Source organism: Bactrocera oleae, chromosome 4 (assembly GCF_042242935.1).
Source record: "Bactrocera oleae isolate idBacOlea1 chromosome 4, idBacOlea1, whole genome shotgun sequence".
NCBI classification, from domain to species: domain Eukaryota; kingdom Metazoa; phylum Arthropoda; class Insecta; order Diptera; family Tephritidae; genus Bactrocera; species Bactrocera oleae.
Window position 1 is genome coordinate 5,429,636 of NC_091538.1, and position 20,984 is coordinate 5,450,619.

The 20,984-nt window shown below is 31.5% G+C and overlaps 1 protein-coding gene across 9 annotated transcripts in view; it reads left to right on the forward strand.

Moving 5' to 3' along the window:
* Positions 1 to 20,984, forward strand: part of ATP8A (ATPase phospholipid transporting 8A1) — a 94,024-nt gene that overhangs the window by 32,332 nt on the left and 40,708 nt on the right. Inside the window, exon 1 of one of the 9 annotated variants that reach the window (XM_070108802.1) lies at positions 4,602 to 4,809. The exons of the other annotated variants lie outside the window; for them this stretch is intronic. The gene's annotated coding sequence lies outside the window, so the exon portion shown is untranslated. Of the gene's footprint in view, positions 1 to 4,601; positions 4,810 to 20,984 lie in introns of those variants that run through there. 9 annotated transcript variants of the gene reach the window in all.

The window sequence follows — 20,984 nt, forward strand, 5'->3', positions numbered from 1 at the left end:
GGGGCATGGGCTCACCATGTGCTTACAATATTGTGTGTTGGTGAAAATGCGCTTCTGTGTGCCTACACTTCATCAGTTAGTGGCTTTGACGTGTTACAAATTTGAATTTACAAGCAAATGCCTGTATGTTAACGGTGCTTTGCTGCCGCCTTTATTAAAGTCCTTGTGGCAAATAGACTATCGATTTGCTGTTTTTCATGCGTTTAATGAATTTTTAATGAAAAAATGCAGCCGCTGTGCTTTTAATGATTACATACCAATACATATGAGCTTTCCTGTGCACATGTGTGTGTGCTGCAGCTTGTGTTGCTACTTTGTTACGTCTGAGTGCATTTCGTTGTAATGTCACACTAGTGTACATTTGGCGCAATTTTTGTTTGAATTTTAGCGAATTCCTCATCTACTTTTACTCATAATGGGTTGCCAGTGTGCTGCTTCGTTTATTTATGGCTGAAGCATTCAAAATTCATGACAGCCTTATGTCACAGCTTTTGCCATTATTTGACGTTGAATACAGAGTTTATGATAAATCTGTTGTGAGTGGCATGATGAGCCGCATAAACTTTGAAATTTTCCGATTGACATATGTACATATCCACTTGCTAGTCAGAAAAAATGCGTTTTTTGGTGAATTTTTTTGAAGAGACATTTTATTTAAAAAATAAATAAAAATAATGTACATTTACCGAATTTAATTTACTTAAAAAAGCAATGATTCATTTAAAAAAAATTTTGGATTTCCTTGATTATGTAGCCTTTGAGAAAAGGTGTCTGGCGGTGAGAATGATTTTTCTGCTTAAATTTTCTCAAATCCAAAAATAAAAAGAATTATTATTATTATAATAAATATATTAAATAGTTGAATACAGGTAATAATTGAAGCACTAGTCAAAATTTTGATTATAGACAAATTGTGGCTTCCCAATGAAAAAAATCGTCATTTGTGAATAAATTATACTACTTCTTGATCCCAAAATTTTTTTGTTATTTTCAAAGATATTTTTAATTTTTTTATTATATTCAGATTTTGGTTTAAATTAACCACACTTTCACTTTTTTATATCATGCGATATTTGTATATCCTCTATAAACATTTAAAATGACATGCTATGAGACAGCGCACAGTCGTAAATAAAAGTCAACTACCAACGGAGAGTGTCTGCTCAGAAAAGCAAATGGCTGTAAAAGCATAATTTAGCATTTAGTTTAAAAAGCTTGAGTGCTCACTCAGTCACTTAGCAAGTAGTATTCTGCATAAATAAATAAAATGTAACTCTCAGCGACACAGACAGTGATTCTATAGAATTTGAGTGCCTCTTTTTGAAGGTGCTGAGCGCGCAGATTGTTAAAAATAACAAATAAAGAACAAAATTGAAAAATAAGTCAAAGAGTGGACAGCACAAATGCGCCAAAAACAACAAATGAACAAAATAAATTCAATTAAATCGCATGTGTGGGTCCAAATGCATAAGTGAGTCAATAGTGGGATTGTGAAAGGTCGCTTTGTTGACGCAAATGCAGCAAATAAAACAAACGAGTGACATACTGGTATACAATTGCCGCCTAAGGTTGAGCGCATAGTGGAGCGTATAGTCAAGAAATTATTTCAATAAAAAGAAAAGTTGTACAGTTCCACATATTTGCTCACATATGTTTGAATTTTTAGACTTTGAACAGGATATATTAAATTTGCCATTAAGTTTTGCAAGACGGAAATGTCGGAGATTCTATTAAATGTAACATATATAAATGATCAGCACGACAAGCTGAGTCAATTTAGCCATGTCCGTATGTTATATACACGAACTAGTCCATCAGTTTTTGAGATATTGATTCGAAATTTTACACATGCCTTTTTCTCCAGAAGGCACTGAACATTTGTCGAAATCGACGACATCAGAGCACTATGGCATATAGCTGCCATACAAACTGACCGATCAAAATCAAGATCTTGTATAGAAAACTTTTTTATTTGACAAGATATCTTTATAAAGTTTGGCACAGCTTATTGCCCAATGCAACGCTACAATCTCTGAACAAATTATTCAGGTCGGCCCACTATGGCATATAGTTGCCATACAAAGGGATCAATTGAAATCAAATTCTTTTTTTTATTTATGAAGGAGTTCTTTATTTTTTTTACTCCACTATGTACCCAGCCTTGGGTCAGTTGCCATGACATCGCGCTCGTTTACATTACTGCGCTATGTGCTTCATGAATGCTCGTGATTGTTTGCTTGGACCTCGCCTTACAATAAAGCGTTGCCGCGTACTTTTGCGTCGCACAAATAAACTTTTTGATAAAAACAAAAAATTAAATTGCTGTTCCCCTGCCTGTGTGTGCGATGAAAAGCGCAACATTGCGGCATATCTATCTACACACAGTGGGGATCAGTGACAGCTTAAATTGTTGATGGTGGCAAAAGCTTTTGATACCTCCTCGTTGAGCGCACTTTTCCTGCTTGCCATTTACTTATATTTGTTTTAACACTTACACATATATTTACATATATACTTACAGACATATGTATGTACGTACTTACAAATATATGCACATACTTAATAAAACATATCATTATTGGCGCACTGGAACTCATCGGCTTATTTACCCTTTGTTGGTAATGCTATTTATGTCGTTGTGATTTTCCTGTTATTTCGCCACAAGCGCTAGCCTGACGCTCCCCGGGCCTAAGTGAGCTGTGTTTACTTCGTTTTAAATTTATTTTTTAATTATTTAACGACTTATACGCCGAAGTCTCCGCTTACATGTTTCAATATTTGCTTTCGCCAGTTATTTTTAATTACAAGTAAATCCCCCTCGGTCGGTGGCGTGTTCATATATACCTATTTGCCTGAGCTCTGCGGTAGCTCTTCTCATATGCACTTATCTCATTAAGCGCGGCAATTTTTCGGGTTATCATGTGTCAATTTAATGCAATGCAGTCATGATGAGCAACAATGATGTATTACAACGATGTTTTATTGCCAACATATGTGTGACTGCAAATTATCTTTAATGCAAATTGCTTGATTAAAAAGCGTTGTGATTCAGCGATGTGAGAATTAAAGTGAGCCTTTTATACTCGGCACTTCATGATTGAATCGCAATTTGTAATCGGCGATACTTTTTTAGTCACGTCCAACAATTTGCTGATATGATATTGAAAAAAGCTTTACTTAATCTCAAAGCGTATCAATTTCCGATGTAATTGGCTTGCAATAGGACGTTATCGGTGAATTGTTGTTGAGTCAGTCAGACTATATAAACTCCAGGTTCATGAAAAATAAAATTTTACAGCGTTTAATTTAAGCGATAATAGTAATTTTATAGTGTTTTTTTTTTCTAGAGTTTGCTGTCTAAATAATCATGCCCTTTTTTCTTCTTTTTGCAGGTAAGCTCCATAAAAATGTACTTTTTCAATCGTGTGGTGAGTATAATTGATATTATACACAAATATTCATACAAAAAAAGAAAGAAAGAAAAAAAATAAATATATAAAATAATAATAAAAATACAAACTAATAATAATACTTAGAATTACCATATATAAATAAATTTAATTAAAAAAAAAACAGGAAAAAACGTTAGCTATAATACCCTTCATAAATACAAAAAATTCCTTGTATGGCAACTATATGTTGTAGTGACTCGATCTGAACAATTTCTTCGGAGATTGCCCTGTTGCCTTGGACAATAGCCCATGCCAAATTTAATCAAGATGTCTTGTCAAATGAAAAATTTTTCTATACAAGCACTTTAGTCCGATTGTTCAGTTTGTATGACAGCTATATACTGTCCGATATATATCAATCCCGACAAATAAGCAGCTTCTTGCTGAAAAGAGGACGTATGCAGACAGATAGAGGGAAAGACACGAAATTAGTTCTATTCAATAATAATCACTAATCAATCGCTTGGCATCAAATTTGCTTAAACTGGATAAATATTCCGGGCTTCATCTGACTCATTCTCAGCTTACTAAAAAAATATATTAGAAACCTGGGAATTCAACCTCAAAAAACATTATAGCACTTGATGGCTGTCGAAACTTAGCCAAGACAACAACCAACACCTAACAAAATTATCGCATGCTATAAAAAAGCAAATCACACTAGCCAATTGTTTCACTCTCTCGCGCAAAACTCTCAATTCTCAAAGAAATTTAGCATGCTTAGTGAGTAAAAACTAGCTAAACTAGTGCTAAAGGCTAACTGTTGTCAGTGCCAACCCCGCGTATAAACACTGAAAGCAAGAGCAACAAAAGACATTAAGCCTGTGAGCGAATAAGTGAGCGCGCACTAAAGTTTTCGAAGAGATTGCTTGTAAGCAACTAAATAACAATAAAATTTTCTTTTGAAGCACGTTCGATACCCAAATAGCCGGTTTAGCGTGACAACGCGAACGAGTGATTGGCTAGCGTGAGTTAGTTAGCTGCGTGCCGTGAACGTGTGGAGTGTTACTTGACGTTGACGTGTGACTAATATCAAGGCGCGACGCGGTCTCACTAGTAAAACAAAAAAGCACGCGTGGCAAAGTGCCTTAAATAAATTTTCCGTGCTAAATTTAAAGCGTTTTTTTTTGGTAAATAATATAAACACATGTGTTTTGTTTACATGTTTCAAATTTCAATGAAGAATGAAGTGATCTTGAAATAGTCAGCTGAAAGTCCATAAAATATGCCACGGAAAACGGTGAAAAGTAAATGCCGAAACGTCGAGCGAGTGACAGTCGCTTAATTAATGCAAATTTCATTTTGCTAGCGCCAAATTAAGTTCTCAATTGAGTTTTATTGGCGCATAGAGTCAAAAGTAATAAATAAATTCGTTGATTAAATTGTGAAAATAGGTAGACGCCTGCTTTGCAAAGTTTTGCACTGAGTGTAGTGTAGTAAAGATTTGTGTCGCAAAAAAAAACGAAATCTTATTAAATGACATTATATGCGAGACAGGTGCTCGGTTGCATCGTAAGTTACCTGTGCGGTGATTCATAAAAAGCGAAAAGTCGGCTTTAAAAATACAACTTTAATTTGCGCTGTTTCGCGTGTGTGAGTTTATCAAATTCTCAGAAGCAGGTTTCTCAGCTGTAAAAGTTTTGAAGTGAAATAAGACACAACAGTGATGAGCTACAGAAACCACAAAGGCATTAGCTGTAGTGCAGCTGAGCACATAATGCCATTCGAACTTTTTGCAGCAGTATATGGATATTTATAATAAGAAAATAAAGAGTTCTGCTTTTGTTAGGTAAATTTAGCGTACGAACTGGCGTTAAAATGTGTCAAACAAGTGTCTTTGTGCTGTAGTTGACGTAAAGCGGCAGCTCACGATCACTTTGCTTTGCGTACTGACTGCTTGGAGTCGTGCATACGTCACGTCAGTCGACTTATTGCTGCTTACCTAGATAAATACCTGCTATTGTTTGCTATGCTTTATGCGATTTCCGACTTTTTATTTATTTTTTTCTTACTCACCTTGCCTACTACTTTTCGTCTCTCTTTCTTGTAGCGCAACCGGCTTAAACCGGTCTTGTAACGATTGGTTAGTATATTTTGCCTTGATTACGTCACGTTGCGTTGGCTGACTAAAGTTATGTAGTAATTGTTTTGCAAAACTGTAAATATGTATTAAAATATTCAGTTGGAAAAAAAGCTATCTCTCACTAGTACTAAGCAGCGAAAACGTAGCTTGTTGCTGGTCGATCATTGCCCTTCCGTTTTTCTTACCTTTCTGTTCCACTTTTTCTAGCTACTTTTTTGGCAAACTTGTGCGGCAATTATAGCAAACTTTTAGAGCCATTTAAACCGCAATTTCATGCAAACATTATACGTTATCGTGGAGTTTATTGATTAAAATCCAGTTCGTTGAACTTGTGGAACACTTCTGAATTGAATACTTAAAGTCTTAATTATTTAGGTTATTTGTTTTTGTTATTTGCATAAAAGTATGACAATTGAGTAAATGTGTATCTGCAATTAGTACATCTCTGCTAAAGAAGTCATCATTAATACTTAATTAGCTTGGGGCTTTCAAGTCCGAAGTTGTCTTGCACAGATACTCGATAACTAATCCCACTTTGTGACTGTAATAAATAAATATAAAGACACGCTTCATTGCTGTCATCAATTGGAGCGCAAACGTTTATAACGTTGACATAGAAACTACTGGCACAATTATATAGAAACTTTCATTAACGATCAACAATGAATAAAAACTAGCAGACAATAAAATCGCAAATATAATTTTAAGCAGCTAAAATATACTTATAGAAGATATAGATTCAAACAGACACCAACGTTGATCGAAAAATGTGTACTTAGCATTATACGTATTTATTTGTCTTGAAATTTGTTAGAGGTAAAGAGAGACTGAGCGCTATATATACTAGAGAGCTGGTGTATTCTTGAAGTTATATATATTGTTATATATAAATGAGTGAGAGAAAACCGGTGTTCCGTATCAAAGTATGCAAATTAAGTATTGTTCAGCAATGAAACTAGTTACCTTTTTTGGTTTCCTTGGGCGTCTACTGCATGTAAATTGTTAATTAAAGAAATTTTTTAAGTTATTCAACACCATAAACAAATATTTACACATATTTTTGATTAAAATTCATAACTCAATGATATTAAAATTATTCAAATGCTACTTGCTTTTAATTTGAAACTGTTGAGAGAATATTCAAACTGTTTCCACTTGTTTCGAGTTAAAGGCGTTTCGATTTACAGTATCAAAACATATGAAAATATGCTAAGTATTCAAACGATTCTTTAGCTCGGAATCATCAAGCAACTGTCAGTTGAATAAAATTACGTTGATATTGCTACGAAAATGAGTGAACAATCAAGGCGTTGTACATATATTTATAAATATTATTTAACTATAATTGTGTATGTGTATAAATTTTATTTTGTGTAAAATAAAGTAACTAAAGCATGAAAACATATTTTTAAAGCTATTTCAAATTTTTGATAACTGTTTTTAGTTTTTGAAAAACTGTTCCCACATCAGTTCACACACTTTTTATTATAAAACCGTCTAAACATTACGTACGTATATTTTAAACATAAAAAGTAAATTTTAAATCTGTTCCCAATATCTGAAAACTGTTCCCACTCACTCTCATTGCATTTCTTTTTTAATAGCTATACGGAATCCAAAAACTATCAAAAATAAGTTATCCATTTCTTATCAAACTGACTTTTTTTAATATTGTGCTGTGAAACAATTCAAATGTTTGATTTTTTTAATAACTTAATTTCGTTAAACGGCTGTTTAAAAACATACCTCAACTGCTGTTGTGTAAAAAGCAATTGTAAAATTATTTAGCGGCATTGAAACGACTACACCAGCATTGCGCTAACATTCATTTGTGTTGCCACCAACGCGTTGTTTAAAAATTCTAAAATGTTATTTTATTTTATTTTTTTTTGTTTTTTTTTGTCATTCTAGTGAATAAGAGCTTGTATACAATTTGGTTGTAATTTATGTGCCACAATGTTTTTATTTACTAAATCTATAGATATTTCCGTCGTATTTATGTACCATATGTATTCTACACTGTCTGGCATTCCTATTTTTGTTACTTTCAAAAGCGAATTTCATTCGATAGTCGTTGACGTCACATTTTGGCGAAAATCGTGTACTTTTGAAAGTAATTTACCAGCACTGCGTTTGCTATTTCCACATGTGTGCTCAGCCACTAATAAAGTGTTTATAATGTACATAAATAAATCGTGGTTCGCCTTGCAAGCAATTTCCAAAATTATCGTCGCCTGCAAATTACAGCTTGGCGGTAATAAGATTTTTAATTGCTTTTGAAAATTAGCTTTTTTAATGTGTTTACTAGAAGTTTTAATTTATTTTTATACCCTCAACAGGGTATATTAAGTTTCTCGTGCAGTTTGTAATGCCTAGATCAAACGTCGGAAACCTTGTACAGTATATATGTATATGTTTATGAATGATCAGCGTGACGAGCTGAGTCGATTTGGACATTCTCGTCTGCCTGCCCGTTTGTATATATACGAACTAGCCCTCCAGTTTTTGCGATATCGTGCTGAAATTTTGCACATAACCTTTTCTCCTTAAAATGCTACTTATCTGTCGAAATCGCCGATATCCGACATCTATAGCATATAGCTGCCATACAAACTGAACGCTTTAAATCAAGTTCTTGTATGGAAAACTTTTTCTTTTGACAAGATATCTTCACAAAATTTGGCACAGATTATAAGCACAAGCAATGCTACAATCTCCGAATATATTGTTCAGATCGGACCACAATAACATAAAGCTGCCATACAAACTGACTAATGAAAATCAAGATAAAGTTCTTTTTATATCCTTTTATGCTATAAAATATGCAGCTGTGAAGGGCATTCTAGCTTCTGTGCGGCCGAAGTTAACGTTTTTTCTTGTTCTTCATTTATATTTTATTATGTCACGCTCTTGTTTATAGAACAGCCAAATGTGTATTAGTCATCGTTTGTAAAAATTATCTATGGCACCGACTTACTTGTTATCACAACATTACAACTTTACTCATCTATTATAATATATTTGGCATTGACTGTAAACAAATAACAATTCACAAGAATTTCCAAGTCATAAGCGCTTAATTAGCAAAGTCTCACATCGATCGTGCTCGCGCCCTATTGCTAGACTTCTTATTTACCGATGTATTGTCAATATTGCCAAAGTGTCGTGTAAATCGTGCATAATCTAAATAACAGCACTAAAATAGTCTGTTGTTGTCATCGATTGGCTTTTGTTGTTATTGTCAGCATTATCAGCTTCATTGTACCACACTTGTTTTCTTGAAATTATTTAGTATAGTTGAATTTCGCACTTTGGTTTTTGTCTGTGCTTTACATAGACGTTGGTTGATCGCGCATTCCGGCGCTATGCAATTGTTGCCACCCAAAAACAACAAGCTGCTTTGGATCGCTGGCAAAATTCTCAGACTTTCGGGCGGGCGTTGATTCCCATATTGCCACATGCTGTGTTGCATGTTGAAGCAATATCAACAGCAGCGTCATGGTTAAATGCTTTGTTGTTGTTTTACGCCGTAGCGTTTCGTTGTTGTTGTTGAAAAAAATGAGGGTTTTTTTGGCGCTTCTCACAATGGTGCAATCTGCTGCATATTGTTTCACTTGCATTATTCTTTTTGCTGTAAACCATTACAAATACACATATACATATAAACCTATATACATACTTGTATATATGTACAGTTTCTTATGGTTTTTGTCTGCCACCGCATTTTTCGGCTGTATGCAAGTCACAGCATTTATTTATATATTTATTTGCCTTTTACTACCACATTCATACGCGCATACATACATATGTATATATGTATATAATAATACAACAATAAAAATACACTGTCTCTGTTGCAGCTTGTGCGTCATTGTTTATTTATTTTATATTGTTCAATTGTTTCCATTGCATTTTATTTGCTCATTATTATGTTGTATAGAGCACTCGTAAATAAAGAATTTAACAATAATTGTTTAAGTGTTGTGAAAAAGTTGTCATGTGCAAATATTATTTTTGGTATTTATTATCGCAGGTCGTCTAGCCTACTCGCCAAACTATAATTAACATGTGCAACTATTTTTATTTATTTTCTTGATTTGTTTATGTGAAACTATTTTATTTAAAGTTGTTTGTGTCATGTGATTTTTAATTTATAATAAAAAAAATTAAATTTTACAAATAATATAAAACAAAAAAAAAAACACTTTACTGCGGTTGCACTGCAGCTATAATACCCTTCACAAATACAAAAGATGCCTTACAAGAACTTTGATTGGTCAGTTTGTATGACAGCTATATGTTATAGCGATCCGTTCTGAACAATTTTTGCGAAGATGGCAACTTTGACTTAGACAATAACCCTTGATAAATTTCTTGAAAATATCTTGTCAAATGAAAAAGTTTTCCATACAAACACTTTATTCCGATCGTTCAGTTTGTATGGCAGCTATATGCTGTAGTAGTTCAATATCAGCCGTTCCGATAAATAAGTAGCTTCTTGGTGAGAAAAGAACGAGTGCAAAATTTCAGAGCGATATCTCAAAAACTGTGGAACTAGTTCGCGTATCTACAGACAGACATGCCTAAATCGACACAACTCCTAGCGCTGATCATTTATATGGTACACACATATTTTTTTTTGAAACTCCGACGTTTCCTTCTGGTTGTTACAAACTTCATAAACCTAATGTAGCCTGTTCAGGATATAAGAACTTGTTTAACACTTTGCCGGACTATATATACAATATACTATACTATATTTAGTGAGTGTGCAATAGATTTCAATTGTTTATCATTTCTGATTTTGTACCAAAAATGGCTGATAGCGACCCATATCACACCCTAACCTATTCATTATATCACTGACATTTCTAAATATTTTACACCTTTTATTTCTACAAATTGTTAGACCATCTTAGGCTTGGTCATAACTTCTTTACTTATTGCGACCGCCTTGCTGTTATCGCCGTTTTGCTCACTTTGCTGTTTACGCTCCAATATTTACTTGATCTTAAATCACCACGTTCTAAATCTTATGGGGATTCGTGATTATTTGTAAATTTAAGTTTTAACTGTGTGACTCCGTTCACGGCAATTGATTTTACAAAACCAAAAAAAAAAAAAAAAAAAAAAAAAAAAAAAAAAAACATTTGTATAAGTGTGAACTCATTTTAACGGCAAATAGAATATTTAAGGTGAGAAAAGCTTTCTAAAAATATACTAGTGTACATCATTCGAACAAAGTATAAGGTAATAGTGAGTCTAAAATTATAGCGGTAACGATAATCGAAAATCCACTTAGATCGAACTTTTTACTCTTGAATCCTCAAAACTGTTTCTTTCTGGATTAGTGGATTTGTGCTCTTTATTTTTTTATATTTATGTGACGTTTTTTTACTATAACAATTGATTTCATAAGTTTTTTTAAATAATTTTTTTTAAGACTTGAACCAGAAAATACTCGATCTGAGTATAATTTATTCGTGTTAAGTACTTTTAGTAATAAATATAAATAGTGATACATTTCGTTTAACTAGTTTAACCACTCAGAAAATCGAAAAATATTTTTTTTCAAATTTTTATTTCTTTTAAACGAAATATTTTTTTTTAAATTTTTAGTCACAAAAATTTACACACTGTTTATAGCCTCAAATAATATATGAGTATATGAGACACAGTAAACTGCTTATATATAAATTATTGGCAACTCGTTAATGACGTCTTGAATTGCATTGGTCAATTGCCAATTGAACTAAATGAAAAAAGTTTGCGCTTGCCTCACTGCCGCTCGTTAGCTTGCCGATACTAATGCAAATATCCCACACAGGTATAAATCTCTTTGTCGATTATTTGTCGCTTTTATTGTCATTTTATTTCTTTTGTATGTTGCTGTCCTTTACTTGCAATTTGTATTTTGTGATTTTATTTTGTTTTTGTATTGATTCGGCTTTTTGGCCTTTCCGCAGTATATCAACATTTCACCTTCAATTATAATGTCACACGATTGTGTCAAAGATTTACGTCATTGCCATGACAAAATTCTCAAGAAAGTGCTTTGCTAAATTTATATTCTAAAACAAAATTAGCTTAGAGGCGCATAAGCGATGGCATATACATTATATATAAGTATATATACATATACATATTTGTCTCAGAATATTTCAATTTGCTTGCCTCTAGCTTTTTGCATTGAACCACTGTGAGTAAAAATAACATAATTGGGACAAACTTGAATGGTGAGAAGGTGAAGGTGGTTTTATGATGCGCAATTTGATCAAAAGTTGATAAGCGCAAGATTGACAGTTGATAGCTGACAGGTGATTTTCGGGGGACTCAGAATAATTAGATATTTTTGTAAGCAAATATTTTAAGCGTTTTATTTTGTCCAAAAATTCGAACACCAAGCGTGTTTGCTTAATGGAGTTATCATTAATTATTACTAATAGTGTAAACCCTTCCTTATTTAACCGTTAACGAAAACGAATTTGTCGATTAAAATGTAATTAGCAATGGTAGACACGTTATCAATAATATGTGGATATCAATATCAATTAGCATACTGCTAAGTGTACCCAATCATTGTACCACCTATGTATATTTACATTTCCGCACTTATTCCCAAATGTCTGTCTATTTTTATAAACAAATATTACAATTGCTGGTGTAATAGTAAGATTAAAAAAAAACTTTCAAAGTTCAACGCTGGAAATATCATCAATCAAAATAGCAGCAGTTATTTATGTAGTTTTTAATGGTGCGCAAGAACAATTAATCGATTCGTAAATCGATTATTCGTCATAAACTGTACTTTTTTAAAACATTTTATGCAGTATAATATTTTTCAATTATCATTACTTTGAGCTACAATTGCTAAAATAATTATTGTAATTATTATTATTATTGTATTATAATTATTATATTAAAATGATTAAAGTTTATCAAGAAAAGCTGTTTGGCAATTACATAATTTTTCCACCAAACTGCCAGTCATTATGCTAATATAATTTAGTTTTTATATAGCCCTAATAAAGGCAAATGTTCAAGCATTTTTTAAACTAACCAAACAAATATAAAGATTAGATTTATAATCTGAATTTGATACAAAGTTATAGATAAAGCATAGTTTGTTCATAGCGTTGATTATGATTAAATAGTAAACAAACAATTGAACAGAAAATATAAAGTTATAAAGCGCTTGATAATAAAAGTTTTTCTTTTTTCTATCAGACTTGCAACAACTGTACCATAATATTTATGAGAACGAAGCGAGGTCATAAAATTTAATAGCAACAAAGTTGTGCGCTACATTTCATTAATGAATATAGGATAACGTACTCAAAACGTGCTAAAATAAATTTTTTTTTACAGATTTGATAATTATTTTAGCGTCAAGCATATTTAAGTAACACGAAATGAAAAATATAAAAAAATAGAATTTCAGCAAATTTAAATTTATTCAAGCATGCTCAAGCATATACAAGCATACGAGTATTTAAGCGAGTTCAGGCATATTCAAGCATGTTTAAGTCTATTCAATCATTTTCAAGCTTATTCAAGCATTTTCAAGTTTATTCAAGCATATTCAAGCATGTTCAAACATATTCAGGCATGCTTTAATTTATTCATTTTGGTCCAATTTAAGCTGCTTTCTATTATGTCGCTTTAAAAAACTTAAAATTTCAAACATTTATAAGTCAATCATGTGCAAGCTAATGTCAATCATTTGAATTTAAAATATATTAGGTACAGTTAGTTCGTACATACGTTGTTTGAAGAGATAAGTGTTGGCTTGAATTATTTTTCAAGCATAAAATTATCGACTTTTGCTTAAAAGTAATAATATCCAATATTCGATATACAAATTGTTATAAAAGTTTTAGCGTCTATTTTCAAGCTAGTACACAAATATATGCAAACATATATTCCACGCGATTTAGCATATTATATTTCTGCACAATTCACCAAAAGTTTTTACTAATCCCTTAAGCGCTTTTGATAACTCTAAACAACTTTTACAAGCTTGAACTTTTGTAGCTCGAAATCCACTGGAGTAACGGTACTTACGTACTGTATAAGCATACGAAAGTGGACATTTCCTTTAAAAAATTTTAATATCATAATCTTGCTTCCAATATATAATTTTTTAATATTAAAAAAAAAAATTTTATTGTGTTTTCAAATTTTTTTCTTCTCAACAAACATCTCACTGAAGTGCTGTTAAATAAAATGTCATGTACTCGTATGAAAGTTGGGTGCCAGGGAAAAAAATATGCAGAAACGTGACCTTATTTAAATGTGTGTAAAAGTTTTCTTTGTGCTTGTTGTTATTGTTACCATTACGTGTATTTTTGTGTGCCTTTTTTCTGTGCAACACTCTTTGTTTTGCTGCAGCAAATCTCAAAGCAGAAAAGTTTAGAGAAAGCTCACGGTTGCATAAAAATGAAGTTGAAAACTTTTATACGCCTCAAAAACAACAATAACAGGAATGAAACAAAACAGTAGTGAAAATTAGTAGAAAGTGCATTAGGACGAAATTAAAAGAGAAGATGAATTTTAATGGAGGGTAAAAAAAAATATTCAAATTTTTTTTATTACTTTATATTTTTAATTTTTCAAGCATAACTTTTTCAATTTCTGTTCGAAAATTCCTACATTATTTTTATTTAGCACAGGCGGTTCTGCATATGCTCGGCATATGTATATATGTTTTGTTTTACTCCCTCTTTTGCCAGACAGCCACTAGAAACATAATCGCATTAATGAATAATGTTCATTAATTTAGATTTAAATGAAGTAATTTTATATTATGCCGCTTTTTCAAACTTCAAATTTGTAAAATGTTGGCTTCAATCATTTAATTTTTTGTATAATTTATTTTTATAATTTTAAAGAATTTTTTTGTTACTTTATATATGTAAAAAGTTATATTAAAAATACATACGAGTACATTGATGATTTTTATATGTGAGTTGCCCACTTCCATAGAAATATGAGAAATGCGATTAACACTTTATAAATTGCGAGTAAATATTGAATTTTTATATTTTTCTGAAATGATTAAGTTACTTTTATTTTCATTCCAAAAATTTGCATACAGTTATTTATTTATTAAATTATCATTTCGTTGACTTTTTAAATACAATTTTTTCATTTTTAATACACTGAAAATGCCATTTACCGACACTTAAATTTCATTTTGCAAGTCATTTGTAGAATTTGAAATTTGAAATTTTTATTGCGCCGTGCATTAATGGCTCAAGCAATTTACCGAAGTCAGATGCTAATTACGATATATGTGGACATTTGCTGGAATCATTTAAATTTTTTTTGTAAATAAACGCATGTATTTGAATAATGGCGCGACTAAAAAAAAAGCCCAAATGACAAATTAATGTAAATTGGCGATAATATCATTTATAAAAAAAATTTGCTGTCATATTTCAATGTTGCATTTTAGGTGGCTAAAAAAACAAACGATAAAATTAATACATTTTTGTAACACCTTGTAGCACAGTTAATTATTCATTTTTATAAATTTATATACAAAATATTTCTTATAACATTTATAAAGTGTTAATACTAAATATTTACTCACGCTTATGCATTCAATAAATAAAAAAATAAAATGGAAAGCAAATTGACAGTAAATCGATTTGTGTCGCTGCTCTAATAACAACAATAAGTATGCTTGTGACTGTCAATATATGTAGGCATATGAGTACTTAACCACCAATTAAATGTCATACTGACAAATTGTCATTGTAGAAATGGCTTGTTGGCATTTGTTTTAATGAAACCCCATACCATGCTAGATTACAAAAAAATTATTTAAATGAGACAGTATAAATTCCTATGAGACTAGAAAAAAATTGGCACAATTTAATTACATAGAAAGTGATTGTTTTACAAATTTTAACAATTTGTAAAATTGTTGTAGCATTTTTGCAAAAACAGTGTTATTAAGACAGTATAGAGATTAAAAAAAAAATACAATATATATTTAATAGCTACAATCTCCAAAGAAATTGTTCAGATCGGACCATTATATATTAATATTTATATTTTTTTTAAGGTTAATTTTTTTTGTATATTTCTTAGCAGTACACATTTTTATTTCTTGAAACAAAAAAAAAAAAAAAATTCACACTATTATGTAAATTTTTTCACACTGCGTTTTCATCTACTAATAACTCATTTTAATCAATCTCACGTTCAATAAATGCAATCAAGTCTTATCAGCGCGTTAATCTCATAATATAAATGCATACATATATGTGGAAAATAAATAGCGCCGCCTTAAAGCTTTTGTAAAGCCCCGCATCAAAACCGCGTCGCAGATAATAACGTCACCTTTTTCAGCGCAAATTGTACAGCGGCGGCTATGCGCGCGACGCAGCAACACCATTTTGTGCCGCACTCGCGAGCTTAATGCGCTTTCTGCTGCTTTCTAACGCTGCCGGCTGTGCATTTATCGAGGGGTGCATACAGTTTTTATTGTTGCTTTAGTTGCTGTGTTATGCGCTATTTTTATTATTGTTGTTGCTGGCATTTCCGTTGCCGCAACTGTAGTTGCCGTTACCATTACTTATACGCCGTGTTGACCCGGCAATGCCACGCGAAAATCGTCAAATTGTCCTTCACCGTTATTATTGGCCAGCTACTCACTGCTGCATGTGCATAGGTAATGCTCACACACACTCACACACATGTTTACTTGTATTCGCATGCACATGGGGTGTGTATATGCTGACCGCTGACTATTGTCAATGTTGGCGTAATTCGTCTCGGTTATTGATTTTTTCCTCTGGCTAATTTTCCACTTTTTTTTATATATTTCATATCATTGGCTTTGATGCGGTCAATTCGTACAGTGTTTGCCGCACAATCGTGTGTGCTGTTATGTAATTACATATATGCATATGTGTGTATATGTTAAGTGTTTATTTGTGTGCGTGTGTGTGTTAGCCTTGTTTACATTTACTTAAGCAGCACGTGCACTTCTTTTTTGCTTTACATTAGATTTTGCCCATTAGCGCTTTTATATATACTTGGTGCTTAGACCCTCAACTAATTACGCATAAATACAACATGCTTATAGTTTATATGGATTTGTGCGTATGTATGCGTTGCGCTGCCTCATTTTTCAATATTTTATTTCTTCTATCTCTCTCTTCCCTTTTCCATCATTGATCTTTTGCTCACTTGCTTATTCTGTTTTGATTTTTTTTGATAAAAGTTCAACGCGTGTCCACTATTTCCATTAGTCTCTTTCCACTACTGCTAGTTAATGGCGTCTGCGTTTAATTTGCTTGTTTCTTATTTCTGTCGTTAATGTTCCTAAAGGAGTTGTTTTTCGTGGGCGACAGTTTTCTTAGTTTATCATTAAAACATTTGTGAAAAGGGAGACGTTTTCATCATAGTCTTAGTACATGTGTCATAGAGTACATAATTTTGCTTACATAACGATTGCTCACAACTTCTAAAACTAATGCTGATAGATATAGATTTATATAAAGTTCATATAGATATAGATTTTGATATAGCTATAGATGTATTTTTATATATTTATATATTGATAAGACAACTCAAGATTTTATATCGCAGAAATTACTGCACCAAATTTGCTACTTAACGTACGCAGCCTTATGTTACAGTTTAAAAATCAGCGAAATCGGACCACGCCTGCTTTCCATATAACAGCTTTTTAAATTCCATTAGAAACTTTCACTTTATAATATATAGATGAATCAAGCATAAATGAAGATATTTTAGCTTTTTTCACGAACATCTAAGATGTGAAAGCTTCCCTTTTCAATTAATCACTCAGGCTTTTGAAACTTTCAGACAAGGTGTGAAAGCTCCCCTTTTCAATTGATCAAACAGGCTTTTGAAACTTTCAGACGCCTCAAATGAGGACCTCCAACAGATGAAATCCTATTTAACTTTTTTAAGCCTGCTTTTAACGTTTATAACGACAACGGCGTTTATGGCTGGTTTCTTTAGAAAATTTTATATACTTTAATAATATAATATATAAAACTTTAATGAAATGAAGTGGTCATATTTTTCGAATAATAATGTGGAGCTGGTGTTAAAATTAATAAAATTAGCGCCGTATTTCCTCAAGCCCTATTCTAATATAGGGATTTTTTGAACTTACTTTTGACTTTTTATTATTTATTATTATTACTTCCAAAATAGTCCGTCAATTTAATTTAATGTATATGAAGACTCAATATCTTAAAACATTTGTATAACCTTTTTTATACCCAGAACAGCACATATTAAGTTTGCCACGAAATGTGTCACACTTATCCGGAAACATTGTAGATCCTATAAAGTATATACCATATATAGATGATCGGGTGGCGTGCTAACATATATTGATTTAGCCATGTCGGTCTCTATATACGCGAACTAATCCCTCAGATTCCATCTGAAATTTTGCACATTCTTTTTCTCTTTAAGAAACTGCTTTTTTACCGAAACCGTCTATATCGGACCACTATAGTATATCGCTGCCATACAAACTCAGTAATCGGAATCAAGTTCTTGTATGGAAAACTTTTTTATTTGACAGATATCTTCACGAAATTTAGCATATATTATTGTACAAAGCAATGCTTTAATTTTCGAGTATATTGTTCAGTTCGGACAACTATAGCATATAGCTGCCATACAAACTGACCGCTCAAAAACAAGTTAAAGATCTTTTTAGGCCCTTTTATGACATAAAAAATGCACCTGTGAAGGGTATTATAGCTTCCTTAACGTTTTATCTTGCTTTTTTATAAAAGGCATGTGTATATTTTATAATAATATATTTACAGCAACAACAATATTTAACGTATTTCTTATGGTAGCTTATCAGCAATGCCAAATATAATATTTCATAATAAAAACCATGCTTAGGTCACTTGAAGTTGGGTAGGCTTCTAATACATTCACACTAGGGTGGAGCGAAAAAAAATTTTTTTCTTGCTTAGTCTGAGGGTAAAATATGTAGATTAGCAAAAAAGAAAATATTTGGAAATAAAAAAAATTTATTTTTTAACATGTAGAGGCGTTTTATTTATTTAAAATAAATTTTCGAGTTAAAATTTTTATTTCGTAAAAAAATTTTGATAAGTGTTCTAGAAGCTGTGGAGAGTCCTCTTTATGGCCAATTAAAAGTTATCAACTTAAAAAAAATTGTTTGTGGTCATTATTGGAGTTCTCAAAAAAAGTCTTTAACGGCAACATGCTTTCCTTAAACGTTAAATTAAATTTTGAGGCAAAAACCGTCAAATGCGATAATTTTTATACAAATGTGAAGAGTTTAAACCAAAAAAAAAACAAAAAAAAAATTTTTTTTTGCCAAAAAATATTTTAAATCAAAATTTACATTAAAAGTGAATGGACCGCCTCTAGATGTTAAAAAAAAAATTTTTTTGTTTCCAAAAATAAACCCTCAAGCTAAGCAAAAAAAATTTTGTTTTCGCTCCACCCTAATACATACACTTAAAATATATATTATGTACCTACATATGGCAAGTAAATTGCGATAGTATCGTTACAAAATTTTAGCGAAACAATTTTTGACATAAATACTTAAACAATTTGGAATGATAACAAGAAAACAACATTTTTTTTTGTTGATTTAATGGTTTCAAGCACATTGCTTGTATAAAACATAAGTAACTATCAAGAGCCAGATGTTGTTTTGCTAAAATAAAGGCGCTTTTAGTAGCGGTATTTAGTAGAAAGTTATGGTTTTTTGGATACATAATATATTTTGGATATATAATATATTACAGCGAATTCTCTTGAATTTAATTGAAATTTAATTTATCCTAAATAATTAAATATGGAAAAGCATGTGATACACTGCGCTACAGTAATTACATTTATTATAGTTTTCGTGTAATTGTATTTTATATTCATTACTGATGATAAATAATTCTCAAAAACATTTAAATATTATTTTATTTGCTTATTTCTCAATTTTTTCAGAATTTCCTACATTTTTTGTCATCAGAAAGTAAAAACACTTAATTAAGCGAAACGCACGCTTTTCACATGAAAACAATGCAAACAAGTAAGGGTGGGAAAGACTGAGCTCGAGCAGTGCGAACATTAGGTTTGTTGCTTATAAGACTAAAACTTTCGGCGCCTAATTAGCCTTTGCCAGACGAGTTTCGTTTAGCTTACTTGTTTATCAACCAAATAATTTTTTTCGTTTATAGGCAGTGGGTGGAAAAGTCAAATAGAGGGCAGTAATGAACATACAAGTATGCATTAAATATATACCGCTATGACTGTTTTTCGACTATATAATAAGCTAAGTTTCGCTATGTGAGTAGTCTAATGTAAATTCAAATAAGCTAACAGGATTCAAAGCTCACAGTCTTAAGCATTTTGAAGTGCCTAGAAAGCGTTATCGAATGTGATTTATTATAATGGGATTATAACACATCAAATGGGTTATGAAATAGTATTATTCTCCATATATACATATACTTTATAGATTTAATATATTGTCTTAGAACCGAACTTCCGTTTCTATTGCTAATTTGTTTAGAAATGTATCAATATTTTAATAGTTATATAACGTAACACGGAAGCTGGACGTGGCTATAATTTCGATTTCATTCAATTTGGGTAGCCAGCTTTAGGTTTATATACATGGCTGCCTTGCTTAAGGTGTTCCAAACAACGTTTAGACGAAAAAAACTACTGTACTCTTTGCAGCATGTTGCGTGTGTACAAATTCATGTAATACTATGCTTGTAGTTCGAACTTGCAGAATGTGAGCATATTTCTGTATATATATAATTTTTTTTTTTATCAAGCTTAAGCAAATATATGCATCTGTTATTCTTTAATTAAATTTCAATAACATTGAAGCTTTTTCGGTTCGTTTTGAGTTGAACTTATACATACATATGTACATATGTAAATATTTATATACTTTATACATATATCGCTACGGCACATATATTTTTACATATTTGATAATATTTAGTTTTTTTGTTAAAAGAAAATATGCAAATTATGACAAGCAGACATCAAGAGAAACCAAATGTGGAATAGAAGGCAGAGAATTTAACCATTATAAACAAACAATAAAAATAGTTTTCTATAACCTTTGTGAATTTACTACTTAAAAAGTTGCGATTATCTTTTCTAAACTTAGTTTTGTTTTGTTTATTAGATACGAAAATCGTACCTGACAATCGTAGTTGTGGTTATGTTTGTGTTGATTGAAAATTCTATCGAAAATTTGGGTCTAACAAAAATCGTAGTAGGTTGTGCTTAGTTCGGTTAAAAAAGCTACCACAATGATGGGGCACTGTCATCAACTTTTGAGCGTTAAACAAGAAAAAACATTAACTTCGGTTTTCATACAAGAACTTGTTTTTGATGGGTCGGTTTATATGGCAGCTATATGCTATAGTGGTCCATTATTG